We start from the raw sequence: 20843 nt of genomic DNA, 5'->3' as shown, positions 1-20843 counted from the left end.
GCTGTGCAAAAGGGGGGGGGGGGTGGTGGTGGTTAAGATGCCACATTCAGCCATCTTTGCATCAGGCTGGGAGCGCCCCTGCACGGCCCGGCGGCCCGGTGTTTCCCTTGAGGGACGGCGCACGCTTGTGGTGTAGCACAGCCTTCCCTCAGCAGAGGTCCTGGAAGATCACAGCTGAGAAGGGGGGCCCACTCAGAAAACCCAGGGACGCTGCATCAATGCCGGGGACTTGTGGGTCAGCGGCAGAGAAAATCTGGGGCAAAACTGAAATGAAGGCTTAGACACTTGCAACAGCCTTGAATCTCTGGGAATGCCTGGGAGGTTTGATTATTAAAGCTGCCCTGCCTCCCTAGCCACCCAGACACACGCCCCACATTCAAGGCGGACAGCACCAACAACACACCCAAACTGAGTTCACCAATTGAACACCACAAGAATCATTTCCCCAAACACCACAAAGACAAAGCTGAGGAGAACTGACTTGAGGTGAATAGGTGACTCGCAAACGTCATCTGCTGGTTAGTTAGAGAAAGTGTACGCCAGATCTGAAAAATGAGATTGGTATTTTTTACAACTTGAAAGAACCCCATCAAGCAAAACAAATGCCAAGAGGCCAAAAACAACAGAAAATCTTAAAGCATATGATAAAACCAGACGATATAGAGAACCCAATCCCAAACACCCAAATCAAAATATCAGAAGAGACACAGTACTTGGCGCAATTAATCAAAGGACTACAATCAAAGAATGATAGCATCGCACAGGATATAAAGGACATGAAGAAGAACATGGCACAGGATATAAAGGACATAAAGAAGATCCTAGACAAGCATAAAGAAGAAATTGCAAGAGTAAATAAATAGAAGATCTTATGGAAATAAAAGAAACTGTTGGCCAAATTAAAAAGACTCTGGATAATCATAATACAAGATTAGAAGAAGTTGAACAATGACTCAGTGTCCTAGAGGACCACAGAACAGAAAATGAAATAACAAAAGAAAGAATGGAGAAAAAAATCGAAAAAATTGAAATGGATCTCAGGGATACGATAGATAAAATAAAAAGTCCAAATTTAAGACTCATTGGTGTCCCAGAAGGGGAAGAGAAGGGTAAAGATCTAGAAAGAGTATTCAAAGAAATTGTTGGGGAAAACTTCCCAAACCTTCTACACAATATAAATACACAAAGCATAAATGCCCAGCGAACTCCAAATAGAATAAATCCAAATAAAGCCACTCCAAGACATATTCTGATTAGACTGTCAAATACTGAAGAGAAGGAGCAAGTTCTGAAAACAGCAGGAGAAAAGCAATTCACCACATACAAAGGAAACAAAATAAGACTAAGTAGGGACTACTCAGCGGCCACCATGGAGGCGAGAAGGCAGTGGCATGACATATTTAAAATTCTGAGAGAGAAAAATTTCCAACCAAGAATATTTTCTCCAGCAAAACTCTCCTTCAAATTTCAGGGAGAGCTTAAATTTTTCACAAACAAATGCTGAGAGATTTTGCCAATAAAAGACCTGCCCTACTTCAGATTCTAAAGGGAACCCTACCAACAGAGAAACAAAGAAAGGAGAGAGAGACACAGAGAATTTTAACAGGCATATATACAACCTTACATCCCAAATCACCAGGACACATATTTATCTCTAGTGATCACGGATCTTTCTCCAGAACAGACCATGTGCTGGGACATAAAACAAAGCCTCAATAAATTAAAAACAAAACAAAACAAAAAATAATTGAATATATTCAAAGCACATTCTCTGACCACAATGGAATACAAATAGAAGTCAATAATTTTTGATTTTTAACTCCACTATTTACTTCCTACATGACATAAAATACATAAACTCTAATGACAAATCAGTGGTTTTGGACTCAATGTAAAATATGTAATTTTTGACAAGAAATATATAAAGGTGGGGGAATGGAGGAGTATAGAAACATAGTTTATGTGTCCCATTGACAAAAAAATTATAAGAGAATATGACCATAGAGATGAAAAGTCAAGTATGTGTTATGAGAAGTGGGGGAAGGGGTAATGGGGAGTTAAGAAATGAGTGTAGGATTGCTGTTTGAGGTGAAGGGAAATTTCTAGTAGTGGATGGAGGGAAGGTGATAGCATTACAACATTCTAAATGTGATTCATCCCACTAATGGAATGCTAGGGAGGGGGTGGAATGGGAAGATTTAGGCTGTATATATGTTTCTACAATTGAAAAAAAAAAAAAAAGTCTAAATAGATGTCAATTGAATGCCAAGAATGATCCTGGATGGGATCTGGGGATGGAGGACAAGAGGATCAAAGGGACACAGTTGAGACATAAGGGGAAAAAAAAAAAAAGGAAATATAAAATGTAAGGTTTGTATCAATGTTGAATTTCTTGAACTTCTTAGCTGCACTTAATGGGATTGCATAAAAGAATGTTCTTGTTCATGGGAATTGTATATGTGAATTATAGTGTTTTTTCAAGGATGTGTGTACCTTGCTCTCAAATGTTCAGAAGATAGAGCAATAGATGATGGATGATAGGGAGGGAGGGAGAGAAGGAAAGAGAAATGGCGGTGTGACAGCATGTTGAAGTTGGTAGATCGGAGTATTGGGGGAGGGGGTTCAGGGTATGCTGGAGTTCTGTCTATGGGGCTGTATTGTTTTTGCAGCTATTCCTATAACTTTGAATTTATTTCAAAATAAAATTAAAAAAGAAAAGAAAAGAAAGGGTGTTAACAGTTTGGGTGGTTGCCTGACGCACAGATCCAAAGGAGCCAATGTTACCTGAGGTCGAAATGCCAGAACTGCCCTGCTATAATGTAGAGGAGCTGATCCAAAGGCTTAGACAGATTAAAATGTTAGAGTGGATTTACCATGGAAGACCTGCTCACACACCCCAGGAATGTCCAGAGGACACCCCTTTTACCAGGACTATGAGGAATAAATTTGTGAGACTAGCATCATCATCCCTGAAGAGCCCTTTTCTGTAGGTCAGATATTACTGCGGGAACTGCTGCCACTGAGCTGGTATCCTTATACACAATGGGGATAATTCAATCCTGAAGTAGCAAAAGCCACATGGCAGCAGTTAATCACCAAAGACAAGGTGGGTGTCACTACCATAATGGACAGCAGACTCAAAACAGCAGTCAGACTAATCTAACTTGCAGACTTATGGCACTAATAGATCATGGGCTACCTAGAAGTAAAATTGATGGGCAGTCTACTAAATTCTTGTTTTACCTGTATAAGCAGAATTCTAGGTCAAGTGAACAAAAGTACAACTTGAATTACAAAAACATAGTCATGGCCCCTTAATCAATTCCCAGACTTGAGACAGTTTATAGACCCTGAGTCCCTTGAATGAGGGGAAGGCCAGGCACCCTTGGGGAAGGGCCCTGTTAGGCTGCCAAAAAGTTATACTGTTAATCTTCCTCCCAGCCTTCCCCAAGGGGACCTACAACCTTTCACCAGGGTAACTGTGCATTGGGGAAAAGGAAATGATCAGATAGTTTGGGGATCATTAAACACTGGAGTTTTAGCTTAGGTCCATCTCACAGTGGATCTAGGAGGTCCTTGGGCCCATTCTGTGGTTATTTCCCCAGTTCCAGAATGCATAATTGGAATAGATATACTCAGCAACTGGCAGAATCCCCCAGCTTCTAGTTTTGAGTGGGGACAGCAATAAGAGGAGGCTCTGTGACAGGCCCAAGCTGCTGTGCAAGCTGCTCTGTCACATGGAACGTATGAATCCACCTGATCCAATGGTGCTGCAAGTGTCAGTGGCAAATAGAGATGCTGTTTGAAGCCTTCAGCAGGCTCCTGAAAGAGAATCACAGCATAGGCTCTTAGGATTTTGGAGTAAAGCCTTAACGATCCTCTGCAGATAACTACTCTCCTTTTGAGAAACAGCTTTTGGCCTGCTATTGGGTCTTAGTAGAGACAGATTGCTTAACCATGGGCCACCAAGTTACCATAAGACCTGAGTTGCCTATCATGAGCTGGGTGTTGTCTGACCCACAAAGCCATAAAGCTGGGTGTGCACAGCAGCACTCCATCATAAAATGGAGACAGGGCCTGAGTGGGTCCTGAAGGCACAAGTAAGTTACATGAGGAAGTGGCTCAAAAGCCAATGGCCCCCACTCCTACCACATTTCCTTCTCTTTCCCAGCCCAAAGCTATGGCCTCTTGGGGAGTTCCTAATAGTCAGTTGACTGAGGAAGAGAAAACTCAGGTCTGGTTACAGTTGGACAGCTGCAGCAATGCAGCCCCTTTCTGAGATGTCCCTGAAGGACAGTGGTGAAGGGAAATCTTCCCATTGGACAGAACTTTAAGCACCCAGTGCTCCTGGCTGTTCACTTTGCTTGGAAGGAGAACTGGCCAGAGGTATACAAATTCATGGGCTGTTGCTAACGGTTTGGCTGGATGGTCAGGGACTTGGAAGGAGCATGATTGGAAAATTGGTGACAAAGAAGTCTGGGGAAGAGGTATGCAGATGGACCTTTCCAAGGGGGCAAAAATCATGAAGATATTTGTGTCCCATGTGAATGCTCACCGAGGGTCACTTCAGCAGATTTTAATAATCAAGTGGATAAGATGACCCATTCTGTGGATACCAATCAGCCTCTTTCCCCAGCCACTCCTGTTATTTCCCAATGGGCTCATGAACAAAGTGTTCATGGCGGTAGGGATCGAGGTTATGGATGGGCTCAGCAACATGGACTTCCACTCACCAAGGCTGACCTGGCCACAGCCACTGCTTAGTGCCCTATCTGCCAGTAGCCAAGAAACACACTCAGTCCCCTGTATGGCACCATTCCCTGAGGCAATCAGCCTGCTACCTGGTGGCAAGTTGATTAAACTGGACCACTTCCATCATGGAAGGGGCAGTGATTTGTTCTTACTGGAATAGACACATACTCTGGATGTGGGTTTGCCTTTCCTGCACACAAGGTTTCTGCCAAAACTACCATCCGTGGACTTACAGAATGCCTTATCCACCATCATGGTATTCCACACAGCATTGCTTCTGAGCAAGGAACCCACTTCACAGCAAATGAAGTGTGGGAATGGGCACATGATCATTGAATTCTCTGGTCTTACTATGTTCCCCATCATCCAGAGGCAGCTGTGTTGACAGAACAGTGCAATGGCCTTTTTTTTTTTTTTGAATATTGTATTCTACTTATTCAGTATATGCAGCCACTCATATTTTTTCGCATTGCATACATTCTCCCATGGTAATATCAGTTTGATCAAACAATGTATGTGCTCAGTAAAATATCTCATTTAAAGAACTAATATAAAATTTTAAAATTTTACGTGAGCAAGTACATGATAGGTTTATTCTGGGAAAGAGGCTAAAATATCCATAACCTTTTTTGGCTTTCTGAAAATATTCCCACAGAAAATTATTTTATTAGTGAATTAAATGTACAAAATATAAAACTATATCTAATGCTAATTAAACAGTAATGAAACTTACAAAATAAGAGAATTCAGTCTGTTATTAAATTTTTGTGAAGACTACTAAATTAAGTATTAATATTTTTTTGCTTAAAGAATACAAAACAATAAATGTTTAATATTCTCGATTTCATTTTATGCCACAAGCATTAGCAAAATTTTAAAGATGGCAAATGCTTTAATATCTTTATTTTGAATATTTAAAACCTCAAGGCATAATAAATTAAAATCTTACTCTTCTTAATATAAGCTGTATCACAATATTCTAGAATGAATGTCTTTTGTAACAGAAAAATTATTTCTAAAAAGATTACAGGAGCACATAATGGAAAAGGCTTAAACCGTGTGTTGTTTCTTTACGTAAGAGTCTAAAACTTCGATTTCAATAGAAATACACCAAATAGTGATTCACATAGCAGGAAGAGATGCCAGATGATGACACATCAGGGAGGAAGTGATTGGTTCCAAGGTATTGGGACATTGCCAAGCCAGTGAGGCATAGGGGAACACAGATCTTAGTTTTCTTGATCAACCATGTATTGAACATCCCAGAGAAATGCAAGAAAACACAACTCAACACTTGCACAATCGCTGCCACAAGAATGTCAAATCCACCGCATGATAAATTATTTCATGAGAACCTATATTAATAAAATATAACAAGAGCCTTATAAATATAGCTGTAACATAGTCATGTCATATTTACCCACTACAGATTATCCTAAATACATGTAATGTTGGGGTTTATTTGAGCTTTGCTGGTGTTAATGCAGATGGAGATGCTGCAGCACCTGGAGCTTTCTCAGAACCTTCTGGAACCTCTGCATCCTCAGGCATCTCTGCATCTGGGTGCCTTCAGGGTCTTCCGTGGACCGAGATGAGGCCGGCGTTCTGGGGGCCTATGGGGGTCCTCTTTTCCAAATTGGACCGCTGCTGTAACCACCACTCATCCTTATAACCACTACTAATAAGCTTGGAAAAGTTTGTGGGTGAACTATTTTTTTGACCAGGCACAGGAGGGAAGGACAATCGACTTCCTGCCGAATCTTTCGAGCCAATACGGGTTCCCACCTCGCTTGGCTGCTTCGAGTTAAATGCTGGCAGTTTCACCTTTTTTTCTCTTCAAGTTCCTCAGCCTCTCGTTGCCAAATGGTTTTCATGTCAAAGTTGAAAGGTCCTCTTCTGGATTCATAGCTACCATTGGCCTGACTGGGGCTAAATTCTTCATAAACCATGTAATCTGGCATAGAGACAGCAGGGACTTCTCTCTGGTCGACCGTCAGTGGTTTGCTGTGGTGGATATACCAATCTGGCATCGAGTACGTGACCAGGGAGCCTTTCCTGGTCCCAGGGCCAAAATGTTTCAGCAGATCAGGCCTGCCGCCTTGTTTTGCCAGCTTGACATATTCTGAGTCTGTTTCATTTATTCAGTATCTGCGAGTTGCAAATGTATTCCCATTGTGTGATTCTCCCAAATCGCTGAGACCCGGGATCTGGGACACTGGTGGGGCCTCGACCACCTTCTCAGACCTCTTTGCTGGAAAATGATAATACCAATCACAGGGAGCATAACAGCTGGTTGTGCCATGCAGCTCCTTGCTCGTGTTTCTCATGCTGAGATCTCTGACAGCTGCTTCTGGAGAGTGTCCCTGAGAGTGTGGGGCAGCAGCGTGGAGAGGCTGGAGTTTGTTTGTACATGGAGAGGTAGAGGCAAGCTCTGCACAGGCAGCACACGGGTGGCAGAACCACAACACCGCAATGGCCTTTTGCGGACTGAATTATGGTCCCAACAAGGTGATAATACCTTGCAGGGCTGGGGCAGTGTCCTCCAGGAGGCTGTGTATGCTCTGAATCAGAGTTCACTCTATGGTGCTGTTTCTCCCATAGCCAGAATTCATGGGTCCAGGAATCATGGGGTGGAAATAGGACTGGCACTACTCACTATTACTCCTAGTGATCCACTAGGAAAATTTCTGCTTCCTGTCCCTGCAGCCTTAAGCTCTGTTTGGTCTACAAAGTCTTAGTTGCAAAAGGATGAGTACTACCACCAGGAGACACAGCAATGATACCAATGAACTGGAAGTTAAGACTGCCACCTGGTCACCTTGGGCTTCTCACACCTTTGAATCAACAGGCAAAGAAGGGGATTACAGTACTGGCTGGGGTGACTGATCCTATCAAGGGGAAATAGGACTCCAACTACACAATGGAGGTCAAGAAGTGTTTTCCTGGAATACAGGAGATCCCCTAGGGTGTCTCTTAGTACTACCATGCCCTGTGATTAAAGTAAATGGAAAACTGCAACAACCCAATCCAGGGAAGACTACCAATGGCCCAGAAACTTCAGGAATGAAGGTTTGGCTCCCCACCAGGCAAAGAACCATGGTTAGCTGAAGTGCTTGCTGGGGGTAAAGGGAATATGGAATGGGTAGTGGAAGAAGGTAGTGATAAATATGAACTACAACCATGTGACCAGTTACAGAAACAAGGACTGTGATGGTATGAATATTTCCTCCTTGTTTTGTTACGTTTGTATTTGTACATAAAGCAAATATCTTTGTTTTCTTCTCACTCTTATCCTTTATCATATGACATAAGTTTTGTTTTTCTTTTCATAGCATTTAAATTATGGGATATCATGTTTAAGAGTGAATATAACCCAAGGACTTGCACACTATTCTGGAGAGATTTAGTGTATTTCTGGTTGTACTCAGGACAGCTGAGTATTGTTAGGCAAAACATGTTACTGTGTCTTGTTTAGAGATCACGTATGGTTTAAGGTGATGTGTATAGCTGCCATGTTGACAAGGGGTAGACTGTGATGGTTGGGTTCACGTGTCAACTTCGCCAGGTATTGTCTGGTCAAGGAAACACTGGCCTAATTGGTACTATAAGGACATTTCATGGCTGGTTAATAAACCAGAAAGCTGGTTTAGTAAATCATCAATTGATTGCATCTGTGGCTGATTATGTCTACAATCAACTAATGGACTATCTTCCACAATGAGAATAAATCAGTTGGATTTAATCTAATCAGTTGGAGGCTTTTAAGAAGGAAGAGACAGAACTTTCACTTCTTCAGCCAGCCAGCGTCTCCTGGGGAATTCATTGAACACCTTCATCAAAGCTGCCAGCTCATGGCTTGCCTTATGGAATTTGGATGCACGCATCCTGCCCTACAGAATCTGGACTCATGCATCATCACAGTTGTGTGAAACACTTTTATAAATCTCATATTTACAGATATCTCCTGTTGGTTCTGTTTCCCTAGAGAACCCTGACTAATACACCTCCTAAAAGTGATTTCCTAGCAAAGATAATCACTCCTTTATTTATCTCGGCCCAGTATTTTGTAATATGTTATTATTCCATTTTAACATATTTCATGCATCATTTTAATTTTACTTTTTCATTTGTCTTTCTCACTAGGCAGGGAGCTTCCTGAGAGTAGTTCTCTGAAATACACAGCCTGTGTCACTAGAACCTAGTACTGTGCTTAATAAATGGTACTTAATAAATGGTTAATGAAGAAAAGTGTGGGGAAGGGAAGAAATAAATCATCAGTTAGCCCAATGGAACACCACAAACTTGTTTTATAGCTTTAAATGTCTCTAATATGTGGGTTATAAAATAGTATCAGAAACAGATAGAAAACATGGCATTATAAAGAAGGTCACAATACATTCAATCTCTCTTCATTCCACTTTTAATTGCTTAGTCCTCAAATGACATTTCTTTCAAAGTGTCTTAGAACACTTGGTGCTTTATAAGTTGTGGGATTTCTGTAGATAAAATATTGTGAACTAAAATGTCTTGCTTTGCTATGCTATGTTCTTGTAGGCAGTCCATTCCACTCCCAAGGCCAGGCTTATCTGTTGTCTACTTGCCTGTTGATCTTTGTGTTATTAAGGTCAGAATGTCCTGCCTCCCCCTCCTGCCTCCCCAAACAGCCTTGAGTGCTAGCACGTCTCCCTACCCCAAAAATCTCAATAAAAACTGAAATGAGAACTGCTTGGGAGGACACTCTCCCTTGAGTTGTTCTCACTCTCACCCCTCTTGACTTTTGTCTCGAGTAATTCATTGCGTCACTGTAGTTACTGCTGGACAGAAAACCACAACTGGTGCCCCATGTGAGGAGCGGCAGAAAACCATAATTGGCGCCCAACATGGGGCATTCCAATCCTGACCACGACATTTGGAAGCTGAGCAGTAAGTACAAGTGATTTTGTTTCGTGGTGGTTCAGTAGTTTCAGCCACTCAACATCATGGGTCAGTCTCTCACTGTTCCCCAGCACCAGTATGTATTAACCCTACAAGGGCTGCTGCAGGATACTGGAGCTTCTGTCTTTGAAGACACCCTGCATTCTTTGTTACATGATGTTGTGCAGCACAATCCTTGGTTTCCTGATGAAGGCACGTTAGACCTTAATGTTTGGGAGTGTATTGGGTGCAATCTGAAGCAAGACTTAAAACAGGCACAGAAAGTCTCCTCTAAAACCTTTACTACATGGGCTCCTGTCCGCACTGCCCTGGCCCCTCTTCATATTGTTGACACCAAAATGCCTGGGAAAGGCACTACCAATGCCTCTACTAGTAGTCCTCCACCTCCCAAATCATCAGCTCCTCTACCGCCAGCCTATAAAGGTGGCGGAGAGGTAATGGAAACAACCTAGCCCTCTCCTCCTTTATCTCCGCCTCCTCTGCCTTTGCAGGATGAGCAACACAAAAAAACAAATTCCTATTCCTAACGATTCTCAGCATCATGTAATGGAACAATGTAACACCTATACATCCCATTAATCCCTGCCAAAAGATTGTTTATTACTATTTCAGAATGCATTAACTAAAGTGTTTTGAATGTTTGGCATTGTTCTGGCAAGTTTGATTTTAAAGGTAACAGCATGCTGTATAAAAGGTATAAAGAATGTTTTTCTAATTAGAGGGAAAGAGAAAGTGGCTTTGTTCTAAATAATTGACTGTTTAAAAGTGTGGGACGAAGCCTGAATGAATACAGGAAGTTGCAGGTTTGTGAAGTAAGAAATTTATTTGTGTAGTTAAAGTTAAAAAATAGATACAAAGAGCTGTAAAAAGTTTGGGGAAACATGGATACAGAACATTGCAGAAGGTTTGTGAAGTGGGAAATTTATTTCTGTAGTCAAAGTTAAAAAGTAAATACAGAAAGCTGTAAAAGATTTGTGAAAACAATTATTTCTATGGACAAAGTTAAAAGATGGTAAAAACTAGTAATAACTGCTTAACAATAGAACCTCACAACTTAAAGAAAAAAAAAGTGGTTTTGTAAAACAAAATAGCATTAAATATTCTAACCACCACCTAAAGCAGTAATTAATATTCAATGTTGTATGTATGTGCCTAATAATTCACAAAATATACTTCTGCTGTTTTACTATCAACCCAGCCACTCTCTTCCTGCTTCTCCTATCCTACTCCTCACCATAATTGTATATTGTAAAATGTTTGCTTAAAAACAATTTCCAAAATCATTTTAGTAATTTTTAATATGAAATGTTTTTTAAAAATGTGCTTTTATTAAAAGTTTCCTTAAATTATTAAAGTATAATTTCTTAGTAAAAAGTTATAAAAATGTTTTTCTAAACAATCAATGTAAAAGGTAAAAAATCTGTTTTATCAAAATAACTTCTTGAATTTCATGTTAACTTTATCATGTCCTTGGTAGTTTAAAAATATTGTCTTCTCACTTTTAAAAAAGGTAAGTCTTTTCCTTAACTATAGTTAAATAACAACAACAACAAAAAATACTGTTTCAAACCTAATAACTTTTAACATTTTGCTTTCTCAAGGTCAAGCCCTAAAAGATGTCTTTTTATTCCCAACAGTTATAAAGAATTTGTTCATTCACCTTACAAAAAAAAAAAATGAAATGCTAAAAATAATGAATTTCATGTAATATGTTATAAATTGCAAAAAAAAAGTTTAAACAATGTTATAAAAATTAAAAACTTCTAACCTTTTTTTAGTTACTAATCTGCATAATATCAAACAATATAGTACTACTAGTTATAATTTTAGTTATTTTTAAAGTGTTATCTGTCACAAAAGCAGCCAAATTTCCTTGTAAGTTACACTGTTTTGTTCTAATGCTTTTCTAAAAGCGCTTGCAGTTAGCTACAGTCAGAGCTTCATCTTCTACAACAAAAAAAGACTTTTAAAAAGAAGCAAAATAACTCTGCCATGCTTTATCAGCAACTGTAGTCAGAAAATGATCTGAATTCTGCCATCAAAGTTCCTTAAAAACAGAACTATCAATAATCAACACCATGTCCCCAATATGAAAAACTGAAGAAAGACTCATCGCCTTTGTTGCCACAGCATCTGCTACAAACCCTTCTAATAGCAATAAATTTTTAAATAAAAAAGGGGGCTATGTGGGAATTCTGTAGATAAAATATTGTAAACTAAAATGACTTGCTTTGCTATGCTATGTTCTTGCAGGTAGTCCATTCCACTCCCAAGGCCAGGCTTACCTGTTGTCTACTTGCCTGTTGATCTTTGTGTTATTAAGGTCAAAACGTCCTGCCTCCCCTCCTGCCTCCACAAACAGCCTTGAGTGCCAGCATGTCTCCCCACCCCGAAAAATCTCAATAAAAACTGAAATGAGAACTGCTTGGGAGGACACTCTCCCCTGAGTTGTTCTCACTCTCACCTCTCTTGACTTTTGTCTCTTACTGACAAAAAAACAATAAGTATCTAAAAAAGAGTACACAGTAGAATGAGGTTATACTAACAGACATATTTTAAGAAGTTGGGTTAGTATTGCAAAGTTAGAAAGAATGATTATCAAACATGGTTTTGCAATATCCCAGGAGGTTTTCACTTAACTCAAGATATTGCAAGACTTTTGAAATAAAATTTTAAAATGAACAAAAGAACCCAGTTAGAACATGGAAAGTTTTAATGACACAGAAAAGGTGAAAATAAGTTTTATATTACAGGTTGTTTCCATCCCCCAAGTTAGGGTACTAATAGGTACTTTACTGGTATTACATTAAATTATTAGGCAAATAGGAAGGAATTAGAGGATACTGTGAAACTAAAGAAAAGTCAACTTCTAAATGTCAAGAATTACTACCACATATTTGAATAAATTATTTAACTTTAAACTAATGATTCATTTGAAATGATTTTTCTGCAAACATTATTATATTGTTAGTCACTGAACATTATTCCCTACATTTACTTCATCTCTTTCCCTTGCAGAGCCCCAGTTCCCAAACTCCAGGCTGGTTCAAAGACATAGTCCCCTGCTTTCCCAAAGTGGAGTAAAATTTCTATCTATGGAAAACAGGCATTTCTGAAATTATGGTCATTAATTATCTGCCATGGTTAGAGAATGAGCTATTCTGGTCAACAGCTCTTTAAATGAAAGCAAAACTGTCCTGGGCAAAAACAAATCATTTTGTTGGGAACTCTTCTGCTCTCAAGCACTGAGAACTGTATTGGTAAACATTTCAATCAATTTTAAGATATTTCAATATATTTTTAGATACTACACATTCCTAACCATTTATCCCAAATGTATGCCCCCAAAAGTAGAAATCTATATACACACTTCCAAAGAAATAAAAGATTTGAATAAAAAAAGGTGGCCTCTCAGGAATTAAACATGAACGTGAAGGGGAAAAATAACATGAAGAACGAACCTGAAGGGAAAATAAAGTGATAAATGTAGAAAATTTAGGTCTATGAGAAATGGATGGGGGAGGGAAAGCTTCAAAAATAAAATGTTATTAAGCCTAATTAAGAAGTATGCGGTGGTTGTAAAACAAATGCAAGAATTTTGGAGTCTTCCTAAGTTATCACCCAAACGTCAATACGAAGTTGCCTCAAGATCTCTTAGCTAGTGGAAGAAATCGAAACTAACAATCTCAGAAGTTACTGCAAAATGACAAGCAATGAGGCTTGAAACAAGATAACCCCAACTATATTCTCAGAACAAGAATGCATTTATTCTGAAGTTTAAGTATGTTCATAAGCCCCAGCCATGTTTATAACTCTACCATTCCCAATCACTAATTCTTTTTCACCACCCATCACCATCGCTAAACTCAAGTTCAGTGGTCAAACTCTGTGGGGCAATAGGAAAAAATACCAAAATATGTCATTCAAAATGACTTCTAAAGCTTTCTTTGCTTTTTTAAGGGCAAATTTTGAGAAACATACACGAATGGCTAGATTAGCAATTAAGATAAATATTTTTTAAACAGAGTGGTATTCTTTACTAGATTATTTAAGGTAACCCATAGCTCTAATTTTAGCCTTATTGTGAGAAATTAAAAAAAAAGAAAAAAGGTTGATTAGTTTCTCGCATATGGGCCTTTAAGGACACTATACTTGTGTGTAGGTTTTTAGGGTCAGCAAATTCATAGAATGGGATTCTAGTATATAGACACACAAGCAATTTGGTGGCAATTCAGTGGGTATTTATTGAGTTCCTACTAAGGGTTCTCCTGATTGCTATTTTGGGGGAGAAACATAGTATCTTTACTCTCAAAAAGTTTTCAGTTTTATCAGGGAAACAATATATGCACACGTAAAGCAAAAATTATTCAAATATCTAATTGAAAACTGAGCAAATCCTCCTATTACTAAACTCTATTCGAGGTGTGCATTAACTTTAAAATATAATCCTAACTTCCCCAAAAATACCTTTTTTGCTTTGCTCTTTTTTTGTTGTTTGTTTTGTTTTGTTTTTCCACCAGTAAAATTTTTAGCATAAAATCTAAGGATTCTCTATGGCACGAGCAGTTCACCCAAAGACATTATATCAATGCATCAGATAATGATACTCTATTTGATACTCAATTTACCTTCTAAATTTTAAAATTTTAAGCAGAAGTACCACAACAATCAAACAATACATTAGCTTTGTCGTGGCATTAAATCAAAGAAAAACACAACTCAGATCAGCTTTTCTTTGTAGTTCTTATGGTCAAGCTACTGTAGAAGTAGACACCCTTAAAATGCTATCATTTTGTGTTGTCAAGGTATCATTTTTTTCAAAAAATTGTGTTAGTGCTAATCTACTACAGTTTTTAAATTATACAGTCTCACTACCTTTCCCCAAACAAATCTAGAAAATAAGGCCCACTTTTCCATTTTACAATTAATTAGAGCTTACCTTTGTGCAGTTTTCAGATGAAGATAATGGTTTTAAGCCAAAAACAAGTAATTCAGTCAAAGTACTATGGCTTGGGGTAGGAGGCAACATAGTTAATCTGCTTCCACCAGAAATGCCCATTTTGAATTCCCTTTGTTCTGTTCTCTGTGTCATAAGGCCAGTGTGGAAAAACAAACAACCTGGGGTTGCCTTCAACTTGGATAGTGTCCCATTCTAAGAAGGTGAAATAAAATAGGGCTCCAGGGTTGTTTAGGCCTGCTTCCAGTCTTGGGGGAAAAAAAAAACAACTCTCAAGGACACTTCCCAGTTCAGTTCATAAAGCTGGGAGGCCTACACAGAGATTCGGAGGCAAACATGGTATGTCCAGGAATTTGCTTTCGCCTGGAATAGGTGCTATGTGCGTTTTGCCCTCAGGCATAAGGCAGGTGAAGGAAAGACAACTCACTGGAGAAAAATATGGGAAGAGATCCTAATCTCCACACTGACCATGACTTCAGTATAGAAGAAAGGTACTAAAGAATTCTATCTGATAAGGACCTAGACAGTTATTTTTTAAAAATAAATTTGCCTATGTTTTCCACAGTACTGTTTAGGAAAAAGAATAAAGACTTAAAATAGAAAATAACAAGGAATAAAGGCTTATAAAATAATTAAGATTTTTAATTTTATTGTGGGATAACAAAATCAATAAACAACATTTCTGCTCTCACTGTAAGGGACCTTTCTCTTCTGACTTGATACATTGATCCTCCCTCCAACATTCAACAACACAAGGGCAACTGGTATGGATGCCATCAGATCTATATCCCCTTACTCTTAAGTCATTAAAAGTCAAAATATTTATGAAAAAGTAATGTTTTTGCCTCATTAGACATCTTTGCTCTAGCTTTGAAGTGAAGATTTTTCCAAGGAAATCCTATAATAAATACTTCATGTACCTTTTTTCTCCACTAAATCCATTTTTCTCTCTCTCCTCCCCATTCTTCTAACCCCTTCCATTAACTTTCCCTCTTTTCATTCTTTTTTCTTTCTTCTCCCCACATTCCCTCATCTGTGCCACAGAGTAGCAGCAGAAAAACTCAAGGCACTGCTTAGGCAGAGCCCAAGTTTAGGATTCCAATTCTCGAAATTCAATAGTCCATTATGTATACTTTATCCCGATTCCTTTACTCAATTCGGAGACTAAATTAGACAAGAGTTCATGATGAGGAGATGACAAAAGTTAGCCACTGTATCTGAAAGCACAAGTGAACCAGTATTCAGGTTCTGTATGATACGCAGTTAAAATGTAACCCAGAAAATGACCAGTATATTGGATTAGTTCCAGAATTACAAGGCAATGGGAAGGTTCTGAGGCATTTACAATTTTATTACCTTTCTTCAGGGCAAAACTTATGTTTAAAAACTTATAATGCAGGATGCCTTACTGTCCTTCCACAAGCACTTACAGTCAGCTGAGCAAGCTTACTACCAAGCCACTGCAAAGAGGGAAGAGAGCTCCCATGATCACAAGAAATCAAGGTTATTACTATCCCTAATTTTTTTCAGATTCCCAAAAGGTGATCAAATAAATTCAAAATATCTTCTTAGAAGTGCAGATCCCCTCAGTGTACAAGAAATTAGCCAAACGTCCTCTTGAAAGCCTTTACCTATTTTACATATTTTGGAATTACTAAATCCAAAAAACGAACGCAAACACATACTTAATAAGAAAACAATCAGCCTAAGTGCAGGCAGTAAACAATGAAAAGTCAGAAATATTTTAGACTATCAATATTTTATTTTAGCTGCTATAGAACTTACCTTTCAAGCTTCATTACGTGCTACCCATACCTTCCTCCTTCACAGCCAAAATGAACTTCAGTTTCTCAAGTTCTTCAGATTTTCTCTTCATTCATCTGTATATGTGATCCCTCTACCTGTTACCTTTTCTCTTCCCCAAAATAATTCCAAGTCACCTCCTCTGACACCTGGAACTACATAAAGTCCCCTTAATATCTGCTCTCAACTCTACTGTTTTGGTAATCCTCACACATGCTAGATTTAGCTCCAAGAGGGCATACACTTTGCCTAGAACAGTGTGTGACAAAGAGTAACTGTCCAAAATGATTTTCTTCAAAACTAAATTCCACACAAGGGCTTCCAACTCTCCATCTACCCCTTTTATTATATTCCCGTTTATTATTCCCTAAACTTAATCCGTTTCCCAACTCCATGTCTCTTCACAAGCTAGTTTTGAACACCAAAATGCTGATCACTGCCCATGCCCCAAACTACATTATCCACTCAATCATCAGTAACATGTCGTTGCCATGCTCCTCCCTTCCCCAGCAGATGTCACAATTATACTTTCCCTCCATGCTTCCTCTTCCAAGAGAGTCCTAAGCCTTCAAAGAAGGAGTCCTCATTTATTCCTGCCCACGTTTATTTCTATACCTCCAGGACCTAGAGTAGTAGCTGATATATAATAGGCTTTCAGATCTGGAACTGAAAAAAGGACACAGGAGGAGAGGGTGAGGTAGATGTTCTCCCGGAGTCCTTATCAGCTTGTTTCAACCTCTTCTTATCTCTTAAAACCTTATTTATTAAACCACTGATTTTACATTCATGAACCCTTAAACAGGTTATTGCGGCTCTATTCGGAAGAATTCTAAAATGAAAGAATCCTTATCAAACTTGAGTTGGTCATTCTTGCGTCTAAAAGTTGGCAACATGACATAAGTGATGCAAGAAAAGCTTTAGTTAGCTAAAACAATTTAACATATAGGTAGAGAGAAAGACAATTACAGAGGTCCTAGGGAACCTTACCTAGTTAGCAAAGTCTCTTGAAAGTATTCTGAAGTTTTACTAGTGCGCTGAAATCAAATCTCCCCCATTCTCCTGAAAATTTTAACTCGGTTATTTGTCCACGGTCTCAAGCAAGTTTTATCCATCTTTTCCCATCGCCCTATTACAGCCTGAACCTAAGTTCTATATCACCGCTGCATATCGCCAATAGTTAAAGAGTCTTTCACCTCAAAACTACGATCCGCGGCGTTGAGCACCTGCTTTCCCAAGCCCAGCAGAAGGCAGTCGGGGCGAGTCGCCGTCGGGAATTCGTATGAGGCAGCACTAAAGTCCCCTCCGTTGAGACAGTCTAGAATTCTAAACCGTCCCGGAAGACACTAAAGGTGTAGCCTCCGCCGCACAGCCCAGAAAGTGTGCGCAGCGACTTTCCCCTTCCCTTTCCCGAAGCAGGTTTCCGCTTTCCGCTTCCGCTTCCGCTTCGCGACCCCTTTCCACAACCCGGATCCTCTTGCCCTCTCCATTCCCCGGGCGCCCCTGCCCTCGGAAGTACCGCCCCCTGCGGAAGGACCCGTCTGTCAGGGCCGGGAGGCCTCTGTCGCCGCTCTATCGCGAGCGATCCTGGCTGGTGGATTCCCTTGTGTATTTTCTTTGCACTTTGTGGCACGTACTCTGCACTTTCTGTCCTGCACCGCGGGATTTGGGCCGGTAAAGGGAAACCTCTAAACTCCGTTTCTTTCCATGCTCCGATGTAAACGAGGGAACTTGGGGGAAAAAGTGTAGGAGGGAAGCCAGTTTAAGGGAATATCCGAAGGCTGTCCCTTATTAGACCTCTGTATTATTGAGTGAGTACGGGTATTTTTAATTTTTAAATGTTTTACCTAATGTTCAGTATATGTTCTGAGTATGACGTGGTCTTTATAAAGCCCAACAAGCTTAAAATTATGTGCCAATATTTTATTCTATGGCGCAGACAGAAAGTGCTTTCTTTGGAAGACATCTGACAGGGAGGTGGTTTTGTCTTAAGTGAAGGCTGACTGTAGGTCTTAGGTAGGGGATAGGATTTGGGAAAGTAAAGGGAATAGTCTAGTGGGAGGAATGGGAGGTTTCCAAAGCACTGGTGCAGGAATGATAACCAAATTTCAGGGTACAGAGATGTATATCATAGAAAGGGAAAAAGTGGAAGCCAAGCTTTAGAAGCATTTAATTACCTCTTAATATGTAATGGACAACTTAAGCCATTACATGGTGGAACAGAAAAAGATTTGTGTTATTAAAGGTGATTTGGGAGAATTAATCTATCAGTTTGCAGGATGGGTGGAGATGACTAGATGTAGTAATTATGCCAAAGTTTGTTTGATATTGCTGCCTTTCAAAGTTGGCAGCTGTGGCTGAGAGGCTTGACCTTTGGACATTTTTGTGTGGATTCCTGGTAAAATCTGTGTTAGTCAATGATCTCCAAAGAAACAGAACTAACTCTAACTCTCTCTCTCTCTCTCCCTCCCTCCCTCCCTCCCTCTCTCCCTCTCTCCCTCTTCCTCTCTCCCTCTCCCTCTCCATATATATATATATGGAGAGAGAGAGATTTGTTATAGGAATTGGCTCATTTCACAATTTCACAATAGGGATTGACAAATCCAAATTCCATGGAGCAGGCCACAATTTGGTAACTCCAATGAAGGTGATGTTGTATTCCCCAGGGGAAGATGTTTGGCTGAAGTGAGGAAGAAATTCTTTCTGCCTTCTGAAATCCTCAGTTCTGACTTTAAGACCTCCAACTAATTGGATGATGAGATGCCCTCATTGCCCAGGGTGATCTTCTTTGTTCATTGTAGGTGTAATCAGCCATAGATGCTATCAACCAACTATAGGTACATATCCATCTACAAAATACCCTCATAGTATCATATAGGTACATATCCATCTACAAAATACCCTCATAGTATCAATCAGGCCTGTGCTTGCTTGACCAGACAACTGGACCACATAACCTAGCCAAAGTGACACATGAAATTAACTACCATAGTATGTTTCTTAAATACTTAGCAAAGTGTATCCATTTGGGAATGATTCTATCTCATGCTTTCTCTTTTTCTCAAGAATATGGTTATTTGCTAGATCTCAAAGAATTTACAGACAAGTGGAGGTAAACTATGTACAGAGTTATATAAGAAACCTTATCAAAAGTGGTCCAAAGCATTTTGTGAATTTGGAGATGGTGAAAAAGCAAGGCAGCTGGTGAAGATTCAAGGAAGTTGTCACAAAAGAAGATGCTCATTTTTAATACTGTTATTATGTAATATGTTAGCAGATAAAATAGCTTTTCTCTTCTCTACTGCCACTTAAGTAGTGCTGTGGAAGTGTGACTGGAACAGATGGGTATCTGTAATAAGGTGTTCTGTGTTTTTAGGCAGTGGATCAAAATAATGCATTCTGTTAATATTTGTTTTCATTTCATATGTAGTTCCTCTCATACCCCTATGTATACCTTTCTAATTAGCCCTGATAAGATGAAATCAACTTGGAGACTAAACCATAAATAGAAGATATTTAGACATTTTTTTGTGTTCTGAGAGGAAAGGAAGGTGGGAAACTAGGAGGGCTAAGACTAAGATATTTGGTTCTTGCTCCGCATAACCTGTAGAAAAATGGAAACTTTTCTATTCCAAGTCTTCCTCTTTCTCATTTTTTTCTTTTCTGGTAGTATTCTGATTGCTCCGCTATATGGATGACATTTCAGTGTACAAGCCTGTGAAACTTAGTATAAAAATACTTTTTACTGGAAAAACCATGGTGCTAAACTACAAACTACAGGTTAATGCACTCTAATATTAACATAGCAGTACCTAGTTACCCTTGAACTGCTGGCTCTACAAATACTGCACCATCTTTTCTTTAACATTTGAGTTTTCATAAAATACATATCCAGTTATAATTTTTTTCCCCTATCCCACCTGAGTCACTGTTAAACTGCCTTCTTTTCCCCACTTACCCATATCATATTCTGCAGTCAGAACTTTTCAATATCCACTCTTCCTGAGAGAATGACTCAAAGTAGCTTTCAATTTTGAGGCATGTAAAATTTTCTTTTCCGTATCGCACTTTTTTTTTTTCCATTTTTTTAATAACGATTCCAAAAGAACTTGTAAGGTTTAAAAGGTACTTTTAACCCTACTGTACTTCTGGGCAAGTTGTCTATCAGTCCATCCCATTTGGGGAAAAGTATATTGCAAAAGAATGCAATTGAGGGGCAAAAGTGGATATTTATCAAATACTAAATGCATCAAGTGACTACAACTTCTGTTACTTGGTGATTTCTTCTCTCTTCCCCCCTTATCCTTTCCACACCCCTGATACTTACTAATTAGTAAGAGGCATTCCTTGGTATCTTCCTGTGAAAGAAGGGAGCCGACTCAGTCCCTCTGTTCCTGCA

General features: G+C 39.3%; 1 protein-coding gene and 1 pseudogene across 3 annotated transcripts in view; both read right to left on the bottom strand.

Moving 5' to 3' along the window:
• The window catches only part of ECHDC1 (ethylmalonyl-CoA decarboxylase 1), a 69093-nt gene extending 51211 nt beyond the window's left edge, over positions 1-17882 (bottom strand). The window contains exon 1 of one of the 3 annotated variants that reach the window (XM_037842115.1): positions 17641-17882. The gene's annotated coding sequence lies outside the window, so the exon portion shown is untranslated. Of the gene's footprint in view, positions 1-16429; positions 17339-17434; positions 17590-17640 lie in introns of those variants that run through there. The other 2 variants (XM_037842117.1, XM_037842116.1) reach the window with 2 other exon arrangements.
• LOC119539026 lies at positions 6211-7467 on the bottom strand (annotated as a pseudogene).
• Positions 17883-20843: the final 2961 nt, after the last annotated feature.

The sequence above is a fragment of the Choloepus didactylus genome, chromosome 7 (assembly GCF_015220235.1).
Source record: "Choloepus didactylus isolate mChoDid1 chromosome 7, mChoDid1.pri, whole genome shotgun sequence".
Lineage (NCBI taxonomy): Eukaryota > Metazoa > Chordata > Mammalia > Pilosa > Megalonychidae > Choloepus > Choloepus didactylus.
Note: the sequence above shows the minus strand (reverse complement) of the source record. Positions and strands in the feature narration are given on the sequence as shown.